The 20,892-nt window shown below is 39.8% G+C and overlaps 1 pseudogene; it reads right to left on the reverse strand.

Moving 5' to 3' along the window:
- Positions 1-14,676: 14,676 nt before the first annotated feature.
- LOC148357549 (insulin-like growth factor 1 receptor pseudogene) lies at positions 14,677-16,593 on the reverse strand (annotated as a pseudogene).
- Positions 16,594-20,892: the final 4,299 nt, after the last annotated feature.

The raw sequence follows: 20,892 nt of genomic DNA on the forward strand, positions 1-20,892 counted from the left end.
GAATACACTATTTACAAATACAGAATAGAAAAAAATGCTTTCTCTATGCCGTCAGGCACATGCTATACGCAGTCATCTTTTTCGGCCAATTGCAGGCTTTGTTTCGCCGTTTAAGCCAATGGCAGTCTGTAAATAATAAAAAGGGTCTGCCCCTTGACCTCCGAATAACTTTAGCCAATAGTGATCGATTCAACTGATGATTGACACATCTTTTTTGGCCAATTGCAGGCTTCGTTTGCCGTTTAAGCCAATGGCAGCCTGTAAATGATAAAAAGGATCCGCCCCTTGACCTCCGAACAACTTTAGCCAATAGTGATCGATTCAAATGATGATTGACACATTGGTTAGCCAATGAAACGCCAGAAAATAAATCCCAGCATACACCGCGTACTACTTGGCGTTCTAGTCGGCGGCTGCAAGTTAGTTGGAAATTTTTGCAACTTTAAAATTGATCCATAAATAAGGCGCACTGTATTATAAGGCGCATGGTCAGCTTTTGAAAAAAATAAAGGCTTTTAGGTGCGCCTTATAGTGCAGAAAATACGGTACCTAAATAAACTATAAATAATAATAATAATAATAATAATAATAATTTCCTTGTATTGTCATTCTGTGTAACAATGTACACAGAACGAAATGTCGATTGCATCTGACCCGATGCAGCCGCAGCCAAGAGAGGGCGCCGCCGACCACTTTTTAAGTCTTAGGAATGACTCGGCCGGGGCGCGAACCCGAACCTCCCAGTCTCAAAGCGGGCGCCTTACCATCTAGGCTAAAACAATACTAGTGTAAATCAAAGTTATAGATTAAGCACAAGTAGCACATTAAAAGCCTTAGTACATTTTTAACAGGCTCTGCAGGCAGAAAACAAGCTATCCCAGAGGTAGGCAACCCAAAATGTTGAAAGAGGCATATTGGACCAAAACAAAACCCAAAAAACTAATTTTTCAGTAGCCAACAAAAATGTACAGCCTTATAATGAACTCAATACATGCTGTATGTATTTATATTAGCCTACTATCAAAATGACTAAGTTGGATTCAACAGATCCTGTGGAGAATGACGTGATATTCTTTTGTATGATACCGCGTCATCTTTTAACTTTGTTACAATATTAATGAATTACGGAATGCTTAATTGTCCAGCTAAAATAAAAAAATGCAGTTAAGTTTTGATACAGTTTTGATGTTTTTTCCGATCCTTTACGTAAAAATGGCAACAACAAAGGTGTATCATGTGCACAAGTAGAGTGCAATAAAATGTAGAATGCATTTCTAAAAAGGTAAAGTTTTTAAAATAACATACATACAGTTTTAGTTTGATTTTTGTGCAGGTATTTTTTCTTTATACCTTTGGTTTCCATGGCTGATCACACACACTACCTGCCACGCTTGTGACGCTGCGCCTTAAAAAGGGGCAGGGGTCAGGTCGCACATCAGCTTTTACTCAAGGTCACGGAGAAGAAAACGAGCCAAAGAGAAATGCGCATACTTACGTGGAGGGGATTTAATGAACGGGGTCAATGTAGTGGAGTATGAGTACACTATCTTCTTCACAAGTCTACTGTGGTAAAAATAAAAAAATATAGCGATCTAAAAATACTCATGTCCCAAACAATGTAACAGTTTCCTCCCACATTCTATGTGTACTTGCAAACATTGAATTGCGTTTATTGGCAAGTCCTATTATTAAAACTTGCCTCCGATTGGTCGGCGCTTTTAAAACTCGAACAGTAACCATTGTGGTTGGCCAAACCTGCATCACTTACTACAAAACCTTGAAAAAAAACGCAGTGCTTTGCGGTTTCACAACCGCACAATGTTCGAACTACTGACTTCGACTTCGGACTGCCGCCCTCCTACCGCCTTCTTCCTCACTGCCCCAGGGGGGCGGTACCGCTCACTTTGGGAACCATGGCTGTAGAGCATTAGTCAATTAGCCTTAATTTCTATTCCTCGCTATACATCAATTTCACATTGCGACACTCACTTCTGAACAGATTAAAATCAGTTTGGATTAGATTTGATTACCGTGTTTTCCGCACTATAAGGCGCACCGTGTTTTAAGGCGCACCTTCAATGAATGATATATTTTAAAACTTTTTCCATACATAAGGTGCACCGCATTATAAGGCGCTATAAGTGCATGCTGGTTTAAGATCAGGTAATTGTGCAATTTTGTAATTGTAATCCTTTGCAGTCCTTCGAGACATTTTTGTGATTAAGGGCTATATAAATAATAGTGACCTGACTTGACTTGGCTGCACTAGAGGCTGTAGTTATGTTATGCAACCATTAGATGGTGCCGCGCTAAAGGGAATGTCAAATAAACAGTCAGATAGGTCAGTCAAACTTTATTAATAGATAACAAATAAGCTTTCCACAACTCCATTCACTCCCAAAATGAATAAACAGCTGTTTTAATATTTTTTCTGAGGTAATGCATTTTCGTGATACATCTTTAACATCTTTGAACAACAGCAAGGCATAACATTATACTTTTCCTCCATTTAGTCAACACGCAAAAAACCATCTGATACTGTTATGGTAAATTAAACGTTAGTGCAATCGCAATATAGTGACACTCGTAATGTGCAAAACCAATAACAAGTGCAAAACAAAAACAATAAAGCAATAACATAATAACTGTAAAATGTAAAACATAAACAGCTCATCCTCATGCTTCCTCCACTTCCGCACCATCGATTCATTAATGTTAAACTCTCTTGCTGCTGCTCTATTTCCGTGTTCCACTGCGTGACTGATCGCCTCTGCGTTGTAAGCGTGTCTCTTAAAAGGAGCCATTTCAGAGTCTTTATACAAACGCACAAATAAAAGAGAATCGTTGTTTAAAATTTCCCATTATGCACAGCGCACTACTTCTACGCGAAAAATGGAGTCGGTGTCTGCTTCTCTTAGTTGCGAGACCTTGCAATTCAATATTGATCCATGTATAAGGCGCACTGGATTATAAGGCGCATAGTCAGCTTTTTTAAAAATAATCAGATTTTATGTGCGCCTCACACAGCCTTTTGCGACTGTATCGCGGGTAAAATTTCGCGATTTTTTTTTTGCCCAGGGTTGCCCACTGTAGAAAATGCGCAAAATTGGCCAACTCGCTGTTCATCCGTGGTATGCGCGCAAAACAGACGCCGGCGACTGTTCCGCTTCCTCATCGCGTCAGTTCCACGTCCTTTCCGCGTGTGGACCACGGGTATAAAAGCTGCCGAGCCGGGCTGTAGAAATCATAACCGCTCAAGACACAGTCCCGTGAAGATAAAGATTTCAAGCTATGGCACCGAAGAAGAAGCCAATATGTTATTATTGTAATAGTTTTTCATTTTTATTTTATTCTCTTGTTATGAAATGAAAAGAAATGTCAAGAAATAAAAATGGATTAAGACGAGGTCACTACGGTGACGGGGATCCATGTTCACCCCTTGACGTCTCGAGCACAACTGACGTGTGCTCGGCAAATCGCGCTGTATATACGCGGAGAAAGGCGTTTGACCGTCACACGCGTTACACACGCTAATTCACGTGATAACACCGCGATACAGGCGCAGAACAAACGTGCTATGACCGTGCTCCACCCGCGATTACCCGCTAAAATTCCGCGTCCTACCCGCGTGTAACCACGCCTTGGCCGCGGCCATAGCACGTCGTTCCGCGTCTGTACCGCGTCATTACCTCGTGTGTACCACGTGTGCCGCCCGCGGTTACCCGTGGTCTAAAGTTTTGAGCAGCGCAAAACTTTTTCGCACGGCCTACCGCGTGTGAATTTCGTGCCGCGTGTAAAGCACGGCTGTATCTCATCTGTATCGCGATCTCAAAGCATCCAACAGCGTCTGCTTCACGGGCAGAAATTTCTGGCCGTGATTCAGCCTCGCTACGCCCGTGAAAGGCTGTGTGACCCTTATAGTGCGGAAAATACGGTACATTGGATTTTTTTGGTCCCTTCAGAAAAATGTACTCCCACTGACTGTACCGGGGCTGAAACAACAGGCATTTCATTACAAAAACGGCAGAATTACGAACATACTTGACAGTGGAACAATGAGGGCAAACTGATTGGATGGGTCATTAGGGCCTGTTGTTTAGAAGAGTGATGGCAGAAGGGATCAGGCTTTCCCGAATCTTATTGTCCCGTATCTGCACCGTGACGGTAGTCGGAGGAAATATCGGTGTAGTGGGCAAGTGATATCGTGGGGGTTTATGTACACAAGTAAAAAACTGAAGAAAAACTATGCAAATAAATTATTTGGAGACAAAAAAAATGTGTCATTGTCATGACCTCAGCACGTAGACAGCTAGCATAGATGAAAAACGCTGGTGCAGCTGCGTGGCGTAACAGGAATAAAAACTTGGGTTAATATATCGTCAAAAGACATCGGCGGTCGGTCAGTTAATCCGGGTTTTGCGCCGCTGTTTTGCTTTTACGGCCTCTGGATTATTTGCATTCATGGAGGTGGATTTAACCCCGTCCTAAATCACGCCATTTATTGTTTCAGCTGCTGCAAAAAAGATCGCTTTTACTTGGCTTCGCTTTGCTTCGGTTGTCGCAGAGTCAAATGTTTTCTCAGCTGCCGTCTACTCGCATTCGGTAAAGGGGGACAGGCTAATGATATATAGGCGCCTGCAGAAAATTGTGTGAACATTTTTTCCAGTATGAGCTTTAATCTTTTTTATATTATTACTAAAATACAAATTCAAGACTGTTTTTGGGGGGTGACAGAATTTCATCTAATAACTTTGAAAAAAATCCCACACTGGGATGAAACATTGCACTAATATTCCAACTCTAAGCCAGTCTCCAAGCACCATCTAGTAAATATTTTTTCTGCATTTTACAATGATAGTCTTTATCTTTAGTATTACATGGTTTAACCTTGAGTGCCAGTGACGTTGCACCGGGGCCCGAAAACCTGCAAATATCTTCTTTGCTTTTGGGATTTTACGGACTTTTAAAATAACTTTGAATAAATCCCACAGCAAAATCTGACAAAAATGATATCAAACATTTTTTTAAGTTGGCTTCAAAGATATGGCCTGTACACAAAATTTGGTCTATCAGTGTGTCAATTGAGGCCAATTTGGACAGAAAACAATATTACTGATAACTTACCTTTTACCTTATCTTATGAACAACATTTTCTAATACCATTGAACAAATCCCAAAACGAAATATAACATAAATAATCTAAATAATAATTGGTTTGAATTTTATTTTTTTAGGTGGTGTCAAACATATTGCCACGGGGCTAAAACTGGTCCATTAATGTATCAATTTGTGTCCATTTGAACAGAAAATAATTTTGCTGATGAATTGCTTTTCGTTTTATTTGAAGGACTTTTTAAGAACATTGAAAAAATCCCACAGTATAATCTGACAAATACAATATTAATCATATTTTTTTATTATTCTTTTGTAAGTTGGTGTCAAACATATGGCCAGTACGCTGAAATTGGTCCAACAGTGGGTCAATTCAAGCCAGTTTGGACAAAAACACATTTATTTAAGTATTTATTTGTTTTTGTGTTTGCATGTTTGTGTTTGTTATGTGTTAATTTATTTTAAATCTGTTGTTGGGGCAAATAATATGTAGACGCCTTTAGAATAGTGCGCTAAACATGTTTTGTCTTAATCTTTTTTTAGTAGTTTTAATATGTGAATGTGTCTTACATTTTTTTCAACCTGAAAAAAAAATGATAAATGATTTTATTTTAACTTTTTTAAATTTTAGGCTGGTGTCAATCATATGGTCTGCAGGCAAAAAAAAAAATAGGTCTGTCAATTCTGCCCGGTTTAGACATAAAACATTATGTAGAAAAATATATTTTGGGGATTTTTTTTTCAACTAATGAGTTACTGAATATCAGTCCAATAATATTATGGATTTTTCTGGTCACTTTGTATTTGCTCTAGAAATTATGCACTTATTTTTGCAGATAATGTTTGGGTTAAAATAATGAAACTGTAATGTAAGAAGAGAAAGAATAAATACAAATAATATAATCCATCCATTATCTGTACCGCGTATCCTCAGTAGGGTCGCGGGGGGTGCTGGAGCCAATCCCATCCGTCTTCGGGTAGTGGCAAGGGGAAACCCTGAACTGGTTGCCAGCCAGTCGCAGGGCACATAGAGACAGACAACTCAATCGCTCATTCACACCTAGGGACAATTTGGATCGTCCAATTAAGCTGACATGCATGTTTCTAGAATGTGGGAGGAAACCAGGGTTCCCGGAGGAAACCCACGCAAGCACGGAGAGAACATGCAAACTCCGCACAGGAAGGCTGGTAGATGGATTAGATCCCATGTTCTCAGAACTGTGCCGCAGATGCGCTAACCACTCAGCCGTTGTGCGGCCCCTAAATAATGATATAACTAATAATAATAAAAATAATATTAGAACTAGGTCTTCATTGACTTGAAAAGTGCTATATAAATGCAGACCATTTACTTTTTAACTACTGATATTACTATTACTACTTCTACTACTAAAACGACTACTGATACTAATACTTCTAGTCCACCAACAATACTTTGACAATATTATTCAAGCACCTTTCCTGACACTTTAGGTTTTTCTTGTTTTTGTTATTTTTTTTTATTAAATACAGTATTACAGTACAGTATTTATATATTTATCTTTTTCTTCTCGAACATGCAAATATTTTTGCAATGTCATTAATTAAAAAATCTAATTTTTATTGAAATAATCATATACAATTTTATATTCAATTAAATAAAACTAAAATGAAATGCAATTAATAAATGACATATTTTTCATGCAAGACCGCACTAGTTTTCTTTGACCCGGGCTTAATTTGAAACTGTATTTGTGTGTGCTAAACTCCTCGCCAGATTGAATTGCTTTTTGCGTGTTTCCTAAACACAAGGGTCTTGCCCCCAGGCTTCTATATAAGTCGAACTCTTCTTAAACATTCGTGTGCAAGTGCTTTTGAAACAAATCAAGAGCAAAAGTCAGAAACCACTCGCCAGCTACCGCCAGTAATAAGCACTGCAATAATAACCGTAATAAACATAAGAAGAGGAAACAATGGCAGCACAAACAAACCAGCCAAGCAGCTGATATAAACACAAGATTTTAGAAAAGGTCAAAATCTCCCTCAAGTGTTTTTTTTTTCTCAATTATTAGCTTATTTCAGGATTTATTTTTCTACTTTGCTTCCTTTCAAGCTGCCAGGATTGTATGTAGTTGTGTTGTTTATTTGAACAATGCAAGGTGGCCTTCATTGTCATTTTTATATAACTATAATGTAAGTGAATGGTGTTTTTATAATCATTGCGGTTGTTTTGGGGCCAAAAAGGTCTAAATGTCGAAGTGTCTTTAGGCAATACAACAACCCCTAATGCCCATGATAAGCAGTTAGGCGCCCTGCATGGGTGACTCCGCTATCAGTGTGTGTGTAAATGGGTAAAGAGTGAAGTGCATTGAAAGGTCCTTGGAGGTCCGCAGTGACTAAACAAATTGCTATATAAATCCAGTCCATTTACCCTGGGCAGGAACACGCAAAGAATTTTGTACATTTTTGAGCATGCGAAATAATCTGGTTTTGAGGTCATACAGTAGGGAGAATATTGTAAAGAAGGTCCAGAAAAACATCGTATTCCACATCGTAAAGCAGGGTCGCCTTATCCCGGGGGCCCACTCTATACTCATGTTTATCGCTCTCAGGAAAATAGCCGCCACTCTTCTGGGAAGCGTCCCCAACAATTGGCTGCGTCATTCACTTTAAAAGGCACTTGATGTCAACGGCTCGTCTCTTGGCTTTTCCCTGGGGACGCCGGCCTACGCTAAAACAAAAACAACAGCACAAATATCAAGCGCTCCCCAAATTGTCCCCGCTTTAAAAAACGCATCACTTCTAAAGGATACCTGGATTTGTTAATGTTGAGTCAAAAAAAGATGGAGGACACAATGTCTCCACGGAGCTCTTAGAAGTCACGGTTCAACAGTTTATCACCGAGTCAGACACTTAGCAAGAATTCCTGTCATTTTTGTGTCATGACCGTGCTGTGGAATATCAATAAACACATGATTGAGAACAACAAGATGGGGAACGCTGGGAGCAGAAAAAGTGAGATTCTGATCGGCCTGCTGTGACTTTTTCACTTTTTGAGGAAAATACAGAAGGAATGGCCTAGCGTTAGCATAACAACTAATTATGTTGTATTCAAGATAGTGGCTTGCACAAATGCAGCAGCCAATGGCTCTCCAGCTAGTTTTATATTTCTTACCCTTTTTCTAATTTATCTTACTTTCCTTTTTTAATTGCTGCTGCTAAATGCACATTAGTTACCATGCACTATTATTCATTGCATTATTATTATTATTATTATTATTATTATTATTATTATAACTTAGATATATCTATATACATATATATATATATATATATATATATATATATATATATATATATGTGTGTGTGTGTGTGTGTATATATGTATGTATGTACGTATGTACAGTATGTGTTAGAAAATCATGATAATTAGCTAATATTCCGAACACCTGAAATAAACAGGTAAAACATAAATTAACAAAATGATACATAGTAAAATCTACTTATCTGTAATATACGTGCATATGGTTAACTAATATTAAAAATATCGAGAAAAAATGACAACTTATTTGATTTTGGTGTAATGTGAAACCAATAGCAGGCCAGCATCTTACTTGACATTGACCAATAGAAGACGGGCATAATACGCTTTTTCTTACATTTTTAGGTATGTGATATATTTTGTTGTTGATGTCATACTGTGGGAATATCCTGTCACGAGGGGTCAAAAAACATTGTATTCCACATCGTAATGTAACAACATCATAAACTAGGAACGTTGTAACCCAGTGTAACCCAATAAAATCTTTTGCATTACTCCCAGTTGTTTCTTAAAATATATTGCTAATATTTACTGTATTTATGACACATATTTTGCCATTTTGAGGGTCCGATGAAATTATTGTAGTTTGCATTGTAACATTAAAACTTTGTGAGGCGGGGACGATGTATCTCAATGGTCTCTGACAAGTTGTATAACATAGTATATCCAGAATGACTCCCCTGTATCGCTGCGTGTTAAACTACCAGGACCAGACCGAGCATTTGGACGGAGACAAAATAAGCTGAAGAGAGCAGTTCAGTTGAGGACTTTTATTACAAATTTACAAAATAAAATAAAACAGAGATTATTCAGGGCCAGTGATCAGGTAACAGGTATCCCCTAAAAGGCATCAAAAAATGTCTTGCCCCTCTTTTAGGGAAAAGGCATGGATTTAAAAAAAAAAAAAAAAAATTAAACTTGCTTTGGCTGTACTTTTTCCAGAGAGGGACACCTTTCCAAGAAACCTTTGTTAAACTGGGACGCAACTTGTATGATGAGATAAGGGCTGACTAATCGGCTGACTAATCGGAAGACCATTACGAGGAAAGTAATGATAGGAAAGGATACATTCAAATATCAGATGAATACAGCAAGTAAATACTTCATTCAAATGTGTGGATGAAGTGCATTTATAACAACTAAATGGGTAATGTAAACTAATAAAATGACTAAATAATACAACTAAAATAGCGAGAAAACTAATGCCATTGTGACGTCATACTCTGTAACACATTTTATCAATCTGGCAAAAAAAGGACTAACATTTTGTAATAAGACAACAAAACATTTCTGAGTACAGTGCTGTTGAGGGTATTTTCATTTTCATTTTGAAAGGAATTGTGAGGAAGATGACTTTTAAGGTCATTGAGGACCCCCGCCTGTGCCTGGCTAAGCATTCGGAAGCTAGCCGTGCTGCTATTGTTTGGCGTGGCGCTTTCCTTCATTAATACTCAGTCAACGGCAGCCAATGCTAATGAGCACATTAGCCGCTTCCCAGGCCGGCTGCCGTCTTTTCATCAACTTAATATCAGTCCAAGATGCAAAGACAGATGGCCCTGCAAGACGTGAAAAAAAAAGTTTTGCTTCATCTGATTGGTCAGTTTACCGCTTATTAGTTTTTCGATTTTTAGAGTCCAGCTAATCAATGACATCGGTAGGACTTTTGGGTCATGGGTAGAAGCGGAATGTCTTAACCCCCTTTTTACAAGCGCTATTTGAATTACCGTAACTCCGCGACCGTTGGGCAAATTGAATCAAAGTTGTTCTCCAAAACACCAACAAGGTGGCAGTAACAATAATATCTCAAAGGCATCCACATGTGGCAACGGACTAATCACAGCCAAGACACATTCGCGGTATTATAAGTAATTTTGAAAAGCATTTTTGGTGATCTGTAACCAAAAATAAAAAAACAAACATTTGAATCCTCTGAACATTTATCAGTTTCGATTGTCAAAGGGCCAATGAATTGGGGTACTGATGGGTTATGTATGATGTGGATCTCTGACTCCCGGAATTGCTTCACCATCTACCACACAGGCCCATAAAACGCTTGGTCATGGTGAGAATTAGGTGACAATATATGGACAACAGAGAGAGCAAGACTCATTTTTTTGTGTATATTCGTAACAGTTTTTATTTTCAGTTTTTGTTGTTTCACAATATGTTCATGTTCAGTTCCAGTCCCTACTTCATTATAATCCTGAAAAATACAAGTTTGTTTTTTGTTTTGTTTTTTATTTTAAACTGATAATACATATTTTTGTTATTACATTGCCAGACATTGAAAGTTTGGGTTATTTTGAAAAAAGTGGCCAAAATTAATCACTCATAAAATGTTTTCTGACACTTTCATGACCAAAATAAAAAATGAGATGTAACTCGCAATTCGGGAAGAAAAAAAATGAAGGAAAAATAATAATAATAATAATAATAATAATTTCCTTGTATTGTCATTCTGTGTAACAATGTACACAGAACGAAATGTCGATTGCACCTGACCCGTTGTAGCGAGCCGATGCAGCCGCAGCCAACAGAGGGCGCCGCCGACCACTTTTTAAGTCTTAGGAATGACTCGGCCGGGGCGCGAACCACCGACCTCCCAGTCTCAAAGCGGGCGCCTTACCATCTAGGCTACTGAGCTGGTATTGGAATAATAAATTCAAAATCTATTAAAAGAATAAAAGTACAATTGGCACAACATTTTTTTATTCTAATAGGTACCTTTCTTTATTTAACACACACACACACTATGATGCAGCAGGGGTAAACCAGTGAAAGTTGTCAGGCCCTTCTGTTGAACAGAAGAGTGTGTGGTGTCAACCTGACCCGAGTGACAAGGCTGCTTTCATCTGGAGGGACAAAAGCATGACCAACTTGAGTGCCGAGGTGCTTAACATTTTTGGGCCTTTCGGTTGGCCATGCATGAATGATTCAGCGACAGACTGCTGTCACTGTCTTGTACCACGGACAGACTGAAGAGATCTTTTCTTCCTCATGCCATGAGGCTCTTTAACTCCACCCGGCAGAGTAAAGGCCCACATTAAACCACACCCCCTACATTGCATATTACTGTACTTTTATTGCAGTGTATTTGTATATTGTATTCCTTTTGCTTTATTATTGTATTGTTCTCAGCGAAGGGATGCTGCTGGAAATGTGAATTTCCCTGCGGGGATGAATAAACTATCTATCTATCTATCTATGGTCCCAAAACATTTTTGTGTGTTTTTTGCTACTTTTTCCCCCTTTATTTTCTTTGTTTTTGTATGTGTTTGTCTTACTGTCCGTCACCCCTCTCGAGGGTTATGACCAGGGTAGATAGATAGATGGATAGATCTTTGTTTAGTTAACACACACACACATATATAAAATATGTTTTTTTACTAAATATATGAAATGTTATAAATAATGATTCCACTTGATCCTTATTGGTACTGATCGGGATAAACGTTTTCAAAATTGAATATATAGTTAAGATAAAAATTACCTCCCATCCCCCCAAAAAGATATTTTTTCAAAAATAGGAAAAAAATATTGCAATGTTATGTAAATGTTGGGATTAATAGGGCAATCAATTTTACCGTTTTAGGATGTGTTCGTTTTGATTTGATATTTTTGCAATGAGGTCGCCATAGTCACAATTAACTAGCTTGAATCTCAACATACTTAGGAAACAGTTCACTTTCCAAACTCGGACCTAATCAAAACGCCGCTTCCTCCCACACACCTGAGCCATTGATTGCAGTTTTTCCATTAAGGTTGGCGTTGGTCCAGATCGATGCACGAGAGGCCAGCCCAGCATCCTTCGGCACCACGACCTTGGACCACCTTCAAGTCGGCCATTCATCAAGTTTTCTGCGCAGGTGTCTTCCGAGCTTCTCGTGACCACTCCGGGTCAGCTGGCAATAAGCAGATGGGCCCAAGCGCTCGGTAACAAGACCGGATTGTTGGTGCAAATGATGGAAAGTCAGATAACAAAAAAGATGGTAGCTGTCGACATAAAGCATGCTAGATTAATTAGGGAGAGTGATTGAAAAAGTTTCATGTCAAATACTGAAAGAGAACGAGGTAGACTTCCCGAGAGCTGTTTAAAACCAGTTATAAAAATAATAATCTCTATAGAAAAAAGTAAAAGTCTTGAGTTTGGCAACTATAGCCATCAACGGCACTGAATGTGTTCAAAGGTGGACTGACTTCTCGGACATTTTTTGTTCTTACATCTTAAATCAATACAGTACAGCCCCAAATCAACTGTGCGCTTCTCTTTATTCAGATTCAGATTCAGATCTACTTTATTTTCATTCTAGTACACGTGTATACAGAACGAAATGTCGATACATCTGACCCACAGAGTTTCCTTGAATGTACAGATATAAATAAAATGTTGTGTTGAGTTGGAGTATTGAGTACTAATATTATACTAAATAATTATGGCTATGTATAGTATTTTACAGTAGCGCAAATAGTACAAGAGGAGCAGCTAACCAGATGTGCAAAATGGGCAGTCAGGTAAAAAAGTCAGGTAAACAGTAACAATAACACTGTAACAATAACGCTGTAAGTACAATAGTGCAGAGAAACAGATGTGCAAGGAGTGGCTAGCTATAAAGAACTGCCAGTAGTGCAAAAAGTCAAACAAAACCAACAGATGTACAGATTAGCAGCAGTTTAGATTTACTATGTGTTTGATTGACCATTTAACAGTCTAATGACCAGGGGGACAAGACTATTGTGGAACCTGGTGGTCCTGCACCACACACTGCAGTACCTCTTCCCAGAGGCTAGCAGAGTGGACAGTCCATGATGGGGGTGAGAGGGGTCCCTGATAATGTTCTTAGCTTGGGATAGGCAGCGCTTCTGGCCAATGTCCTGAATGGAGGGGAGAGAAGTCCCGATGATTTTCTCTGCTGTCCTCGTCACCCTCCTCACACTACCCCAGTCGGAAGCCCTGCAGCCTCCACACCACACAGAGATACAGCTGGTCAGGATACTCTCTATGGTGCCCCTGTAGAATGTGATGAGGGAGGGTGGGGGCAGGTGGGCTCTCCTCATCCTCCGCAGGAAGTACAGGCGCTGCTGTGCCCTCTTAACCAGTGATGCAGTGTTCACGGACCAGGTGAGTTTGTTTGTGATGTGCACCCCTAGGAACTTGATGCTGCTGACAACCTCCACAGCCTTGTTGTTGATTAAAAGTGGGGCATGGTTGGGCTGGTTTTTCCTGAAGTCGACAATGATCTCTTTAGTTTTGTCAACATTCAGGACCAGGCTGTTGTCCCTGCACCAGCCCACCAACTGCTCCACCTCCTCTCTGTAGGCCAGGTCGTTGTCGTCCCTGATGAGGCCCACCACTGTTGTGTCGTCCGCAAACTTTACGATGTGGTTTGTGGCGGACCTAGGGACGCAGTCGTGTGTCATCAGGGTGAACAGCAAGGGGCTCAGGACACAGCCTTGGGGGGAGCCCGTGCTGAGGGTGATGACATCGGAGATGTTCTGACCAATCCGCACTGACTGGGGTCTGTCAGTGAGGAAGTCCAGCAGCCAATTCCGCAGGGGGGTGTTGAAAGCCAGGAGTCTCATTTTGTCCACCAGGTGTTGTGGGATGGAGTGGCCATTTTGGACCCCCCTGCAGATCTCTCATCTGACAGGGGCGCACAGTTCACCTCCGAGGTGTGGAACACGGTTGCCGAGAGCCTGGGAGTCAAACTTCACCACACCACTGCCTACCACCCCCAGGCTAACAGGTTGTGCGAGCGGTTCCACCGCTCGATGAAAGCGGCCCTGCGCACCAGCCTGACCGATGGGGACTGGGTCGATATGCAACCCTTGGTCATGCTGGGACTGAGTACCGCTCCTAAAGAGGACCTTCAGTGCTCTTCAGCTGAGTTGGTTTACGGTCAAGTGCTGCGGGTGCCAGGTGATTTCATCCCAGACCCAACGACACCCTGGGCTGCATCCAGGGAGAAGTCCATCTTGCAGGGCACTTGTCAGGTTTAACCCAACAGATGTACAAAACCTATATACAAAAAGACACAAAGAATCGTGAGTATAACTTACTTGCAAGGAGAAATATCCATAGTCTACCCTAAGGCAGTCTGCTGGATACTCTGAAATATTCTTATGCTCCTTGTCTATTTATTGTGTTCGGAAGGCCCTAATTTACATAAGGTCTCCTCTGCTAAGGGAAGGGGAGTAACAAAACAAACAGTTGAGACCTGTTTATATGATAACATGTTATCTATAGCAAACAAAAACTAGGTGTGCCTGCGGTCAGAGAGGTCCCTTATCTCGCCGCAGATAAGGTTTCATCCTGTTTCCTCCTTCTTCAAACACAAGCAAGAAAGGCGCATTGTATGCAAAGAAGCTTGTGCAATAGTAGAATAACATCTTTAGAGTTTAAATCCATCATTTCCCTCCTGTTTATTCACTTTGCACTATTTCTTTTTGTCATCCAATAACTTCTTCTCTCGATTTTCAGTTACAGAATCATGTTATAGTACTCATGTTACACTTAGAGGTTAAACTTTGTCGTCTGATTCACCGTAGTCAAAAACTTCTGAAAAAAGATCTGGAAAATGTAAGGAAGTGGCATTTGCCAGGCCAAAAAGGTCCCGGCGACGACGATCTTGAGGTCTTTGCAAAAAAAAATGGCGTTGTGGAGGAAGTTCTCAAAGAGCTTGAGAAAGACGCGGTCATCCTTCTCCCGGTCCTTCTCCTCTGGGGTCTTTGGGCAAACGCAGCAAGGACCCTTCTTGGCCCCGGACAATTCCGACTTGGTGGGCTTGCTGATCTCCTCCATGTCGCTAAATCCCGTGGCAGGGATCCGGATCGGGATCTTCAGCTCTTTGGAGCAGTAATTGTGCAGGTATAGCTCTCGGTCTTCTGGCTGCCGCTGCCATCTGACGAGGTAGTAAGTTAGGTTGCCGTTGGGAAAAAAAAGGCGGCGACCATTTGACCAGCAGCTTCGTGGATGAATTTGCGTAGGCACGGGGTTCTTTGGGCACGGTCGGCAATGACAGACGAGTTCGAATTCAAATAATGTCACTCTTTGCACCAGGAATGTGCTTGTCCTCCACCCGCAGGGTAATGGCCTTGACAAAAATGGCATACTGGGTCCAGGGTTTGAGGTGGTGAATGGCGACTTTGGGGTCCGTATTATTATCCTTCGGAAGATCCACGTCCACCATGTGCCAGCTGTTGGAACCGCAGCCGTCCTGGTCGTCGAATTCGGTGATGTTCTTGAGAAGGGGCCTCCTTGTAGTAGACCATAAAGCTGATAAGGCCTTTGTAATCCCGTGGATGGTAGCGCTCCCACATCAGGCGGATGGCATAGCTGGACGTGCTGTTGGACAAAATCCTGAGGACGTGGCTCACACAACTGGCTCTTTCGCCGTTATTGCGAAAGTCGCCTTCCTGGGGCTTTTCCGTGACGCTGGTTTTCTCCCACATGGTGTGGATCTCAGACATGCAGAGTTTGGTATTGAGGCGAAAGAAGAGGCGTCCCGCACGGATGGTTAGGTTGTGCTGAGTCCAGTCCCAGAGGTTGTGAAGGTGCTGGATGTTGATGTCCAGATTGCCGGCGATGACGGTGCAGTCCTTGAGGGACTGAGCGGCGTTCACCGAGTCGATGACGGAGGTGGAGCAGATTTTGTCGCATAGGCCGTTTCAGGCGCTGCACAGCATCCGATTACTCTCGTTGGTGCGGACCCGGAGGGGCAGTCGGGCATGCACTCGCCCTCGTGGATGACGAAGTGAACGTCGCTGGGCAGGTGAACTTGTGAGCAAAGGTCCATGGTGATGCAGCGCCAGCCCTCGAACTTGAAAGTGCCGGGCGGGCAGTCGGGCACGCAGCGGCCTTCGTGGTAATAATGCAGGCAGGCGGCGCATGCCGTGTCGCTGTTTGCGTGCGTGCAGCTGCCCAGACATTGGCGGTGGCAGCATTCGCCTTTTTCGGTGCAGGCGTGCTTGCAACGGCTGGGACACATTAATTGTTGTCCATTCGCAGCAGCTCCACCAGGATGGAAAGTTCTTTTTCCTACCACACTGCAGCACGGTTGTATGCCGCAAACTTCCAGTGAGAGGTTTTGAAGTGACCCTGCAGCGCCCTCCAGAGTTGCAGGGTTGGAGCTCTCAGCAAGGAGTGTCAAATATGGCTTCACCACTGCCGGGTGCAAAAGCATCTCAGCGCCCGTGGGGTTCTTGGAGAAACCTGGGGAACGCCATCCCAGTTGTCTTCCTGAGAGTTCTTTTACTTTTTCTTCTTCTCTTTTGCACATTAAGGTTTTCTTCAAATAACAATAAAAACGTTGCTATAATTACTACTACCAATTTGCCTACCGCTACCATTCTACCTGTTAGCATTCTACCTGCAGATATGCAATTCCTCCTAACACTTCCAGAGTTGTGGACAATCTTCACTGGTTTGAGACGACTGCAAACTATAATTGCAGCCCCCTTTGTAGCCAGACTTCCTCTGAAAGTTTTCTTGAGGAATAACAGCTCTCCAGTAGGTACCACAGTGCTATTACAATGACGCAACTAAGAACAATCAAAGCGTATGCTAAAATAGAAACATTGAAACAGTTATTTTACTCATGCTTAATTACTTTCTTACAGTGTGTCAAATGAGCTCATGTGTTTTTCTGCAATCTTTACTGCTTTTTATCAGGACCCAATCACCTGGTTCAACTAATTGGCTTTCCTATGGAGACATAAAAAGTGTATCATCGTTATCATTATGATCCGCCAGTTGCTTCTGGTGCTGCAACATTTTTCTCATGTAATCAACCAGAGTACTTTCATCATCAGTTTCCCACATATTTTTAAATAATGGTAATTCACCAAATATTACTTCATATGGTGTTAGCACATTTGTACTGGTGATGTTAATATACAGTTTTACTAATTCTAGACATTTAGTCCATGGTCTTTTGGTTTCTTCCATACACTTCCTAAGTCTGTTTTTTATAGTTCCATTCTTTTATTTCCACTAACCCTGCACTTTATGGGTGATAAGCACAGTGATCTTTTAGGTCTATATGAAATGCCTATTTTAGTTAATTTTTTTGATTTACAAAATGTGAACCATTATCACTATAGATCTTTTCTGGAATCCCATAACATGGAATTATGTCTTGGCATAATGCTTTAGCTACTGTTAGCGCATCTGGGTGTTTTGTAGGAAAAAGCTCTATCGATTTTGAGAATGAACCTATTATCATTAAACATAACTTTTTCCCTTCACTATTGTTAAGTTCTATAAAGTCCATAAAAGGTGATTAATTACAGTTCTCTATCTTTGGAAACTGTCCTCTCTTTGGTCTTAGATTACCCTGAGCATTGTGCTTTGCACATATCAAACATGTTCTACAATTTTTTACTTTATTATTATTATTATTATTTTTTTAATAGGAGTTAAAACCATAGGTTATCAATATCTGGTTTATCAATCCTACTATCCCTCCTGTTGAGACATGTATTCCCATGTCTCAATGTTTCTGCCCATTTGTATAGATTTTTTGGTAGGATTGGTTTATCTTCTTGTCATTTACAGATTCCATCTTTTAGGTGTGCTCCTTTTCTTTTCCAGAGTTCTTGCTCTGGTTTAGGCGATTGTTGTTGCATTTCTTGTAGTATTTTGTTTTTTAAAGCATTTTCTGTTAGACTTAGAACTGTTATTTCTCGTTGTGCAGCTTGTTTTGCTATTTTATCTGCAAATGCATTGCCCTTTGAAACTGGGTTTGTTTCTGGTGTGTGGGCCACACATTTACATATAGCTAACTGTTTTGGCAGCTGCACTGCTTGTAATAGTTCTGTTAGCAGTTTTGCATGTGTCACTGGTTTTCCTGTTGATGTTATCATACCTCTATTTTTCCAGTGTTGTGCAAACGTGTGAGTTGTTGCATAGGCATACTGGCTATCTGTGTATATTGTTCCTATCTTATCTTTCATAAGTTTGCAGGATTCTGAAAGGATCACTAATTCTGCAGCTTGAGCTGAACAATGTTGAGTTAATGCTTCTGCCTTTAATACTTTATCATGTGTTACTACAGCATAGCCTGTCCTCCTTTTTCCTGTTTCATCTTTCTTTCCTACGAAACAATACTTTCTCTGTTATTTTAGCCTTTTTTTCTTTTGTTCACGTTTTGTTTCCTTTCTTCTTTAAGTTAAATGACCATGTAAACATTATTTTTTATCCATGCAGATATATTTTTAAATTCTCATGATCTGTCTCAAGATAATTAATCTGCTATTTTTAAATTCCTATGATCCTACCTACTCAAGCTCAATCATTTTCTCGTTATCTTCTGAAAACACTCCTTCCATAGAAATTGTTTCTTTTTAACTATAAGTCACCATTTGTTACGTATTTATTAATCATTTGTTAATTGTAACATGCTTATACTTAAAAATTAAGCGTGGCTTATTTCACCTTCTCTTGAAGGACTTTTTATCAGTTGTCCTCCTAGGGGATCTTGTCCTTGGCGCTAAACTTATCAAAATTCCAAACCATCACACTGCCTAAACATCAAAAATCTCAAAAATGCCAAATGGAACTCAACGTCAAATCTTTTTTAATTGTCATTTCCTCTCTCTTCAATCATAATCAACTATCTTTTCTCATCGATTCAATATAAAACAACATATACTTGTCACTAATAAATTGCCTTATCAACTCGCATTGTATTATATTATATTATTATCATAATCTTCGGTTTGCAATAGTCTTTTCTCTTTGCAGCCCCTTAATATCCTTAGAGATTAAGAGCTATACAAATAAACATGACCTTATCTGAATTAATACTTAATACTGTGTGTATTTTTTTTCCTTTTAAAAACAAAGCACATCTCATTTAGAGATTAAAACAGAAAATTTAATTTCCAATCTCACGATTTCTTTTTCTGTGTTAATAAGTCGTTATTTTCAAACTTATTTCAAAATTTTGATTATTTGAAATGACTCAGATTTCCTGCTCTTTACTATGCAATATTCTTTTTCTTTCCCTGGTTCTACTAATATATCATCTACATAAGTTAATAGTTCGCTCTTATTTAGAGGCTCGAAACTTACTTGAGAGTAAATTCTTGGACTTTCACAATACCCTTGAGGTAATCTGGTGTAGGTATATATTTTCCCTTTAGACGTAAATGCAAACCAGAATTGACTGTCTTTATGCACTGGTACTGAGAAGAATGAGTTGCTTATATCTACCACTGTGAAATACTTTGCCTTTGGGTTCAGTGAGTTCAATAGCGTGTGTGGATCCACCAAACAGGGACCTTTGGATCACTGTATTATTTACTGCTATCAAATCCTGAACAATTGTCCATCATGTTGATGGGGGTGCCTCATTTACAGGAAATATCGGTGTGTTTACGGGCGACTCAGCACATTCTATTAGTACTCCCGCCTTCTTTAGATCTTCTATTATTGGTTTTATTCGTTCCATTGCATCTGGTCTTAAAGGATATTGTTTTATTCTGGGCCGATGTTCTGTTTTGGGTCTTATTATTATAGGTTGTGCTCCTTTTACTAGTCCTACATCTGTGGGTCCCTGGGACCATAGTTTATTAGGAATTTGTTTTAATAGCTCCTGCTGTTCCTTAGTAAAGTAAATGTGTCATTCCTTCTTTTTTTTTTTTCAGATGTACTCCTGAGTTTACTATTATAGTCCAGAATAATGACTTCCTGGATAGTCCAGTAGAATCGCTGAACCATGTGTTAACGCCTGTTGCTACCCAGTACCGTACATTTTCTCCTCTGTAATATTATTTGTGTATAAATATTGTGGTATTTCTTTCTTCTTCTTCTAAAGCAAAACAACATATTATGTCCATGCTTATTAGCATTTAATTAGATATTCATAATTTTCTTTTATATTAGTAGCTTTTCTATAAAAGTAATGTTATAAATGGTAAATGGTCTGCATTTATACAGCGCTTTTCAAGTCAACGAAGACCTCCAAAAGCACTCTATAATGTGCTTCACTCTCACCCATTTGCTTTTTTAGTCATCTAGACTTAACACAATTCAATGTTGAAAAAGTAAAGTTATTTGTCCCAATCTATGGTATTACGGTTAGTCTCACTTAATTTTCAACCAATTATCTTTTTTGATATTTAATTAACTTTCCCCTTTATGTTTCTCTTTTTTTTTTTTGTATGCTCCTTTTCTTAATATTTATTTTCTTTTCCCTTTATACCTTCTTTTACTTACTCTTATCTTTCTGTATTTGTAACTTCCCTACCTGTTCTGCCAACAATCCATTCTCAACATAACATTCCTTCCTTACACGCTCTCTCACAATAGCTTTTTAGCTCACTAGTTTAATGCGAAAATGACGTTTAATCATCTCACTTAATTTTAATTTTTTCCTTCAAACCAATTAAATCTACTATTTTAGCTTCACTTATTTAATGTGAAATTCACATATATTGATGTGCAACAATTTACTCATTTGTATTCCACTCAATACATT

The sequence above is a fragment of the Urocampus carinirostris genome, chromosome 10 (assembly GCF_059441175.1).
Source record: "Urocampus carinirostris isolate Australia breed hairy pipefish chromosome 10, RoL_Ucar_1.0, whole genome shotgun sequence".
Classification (NCBI taxonomy): domain Eukaryota; kingdom Metazoa; phylum Chordata; class Actinopteri; order Syngnathiformes; family Syngnathidae; genus Urocampus; species Urocampus carinirostris.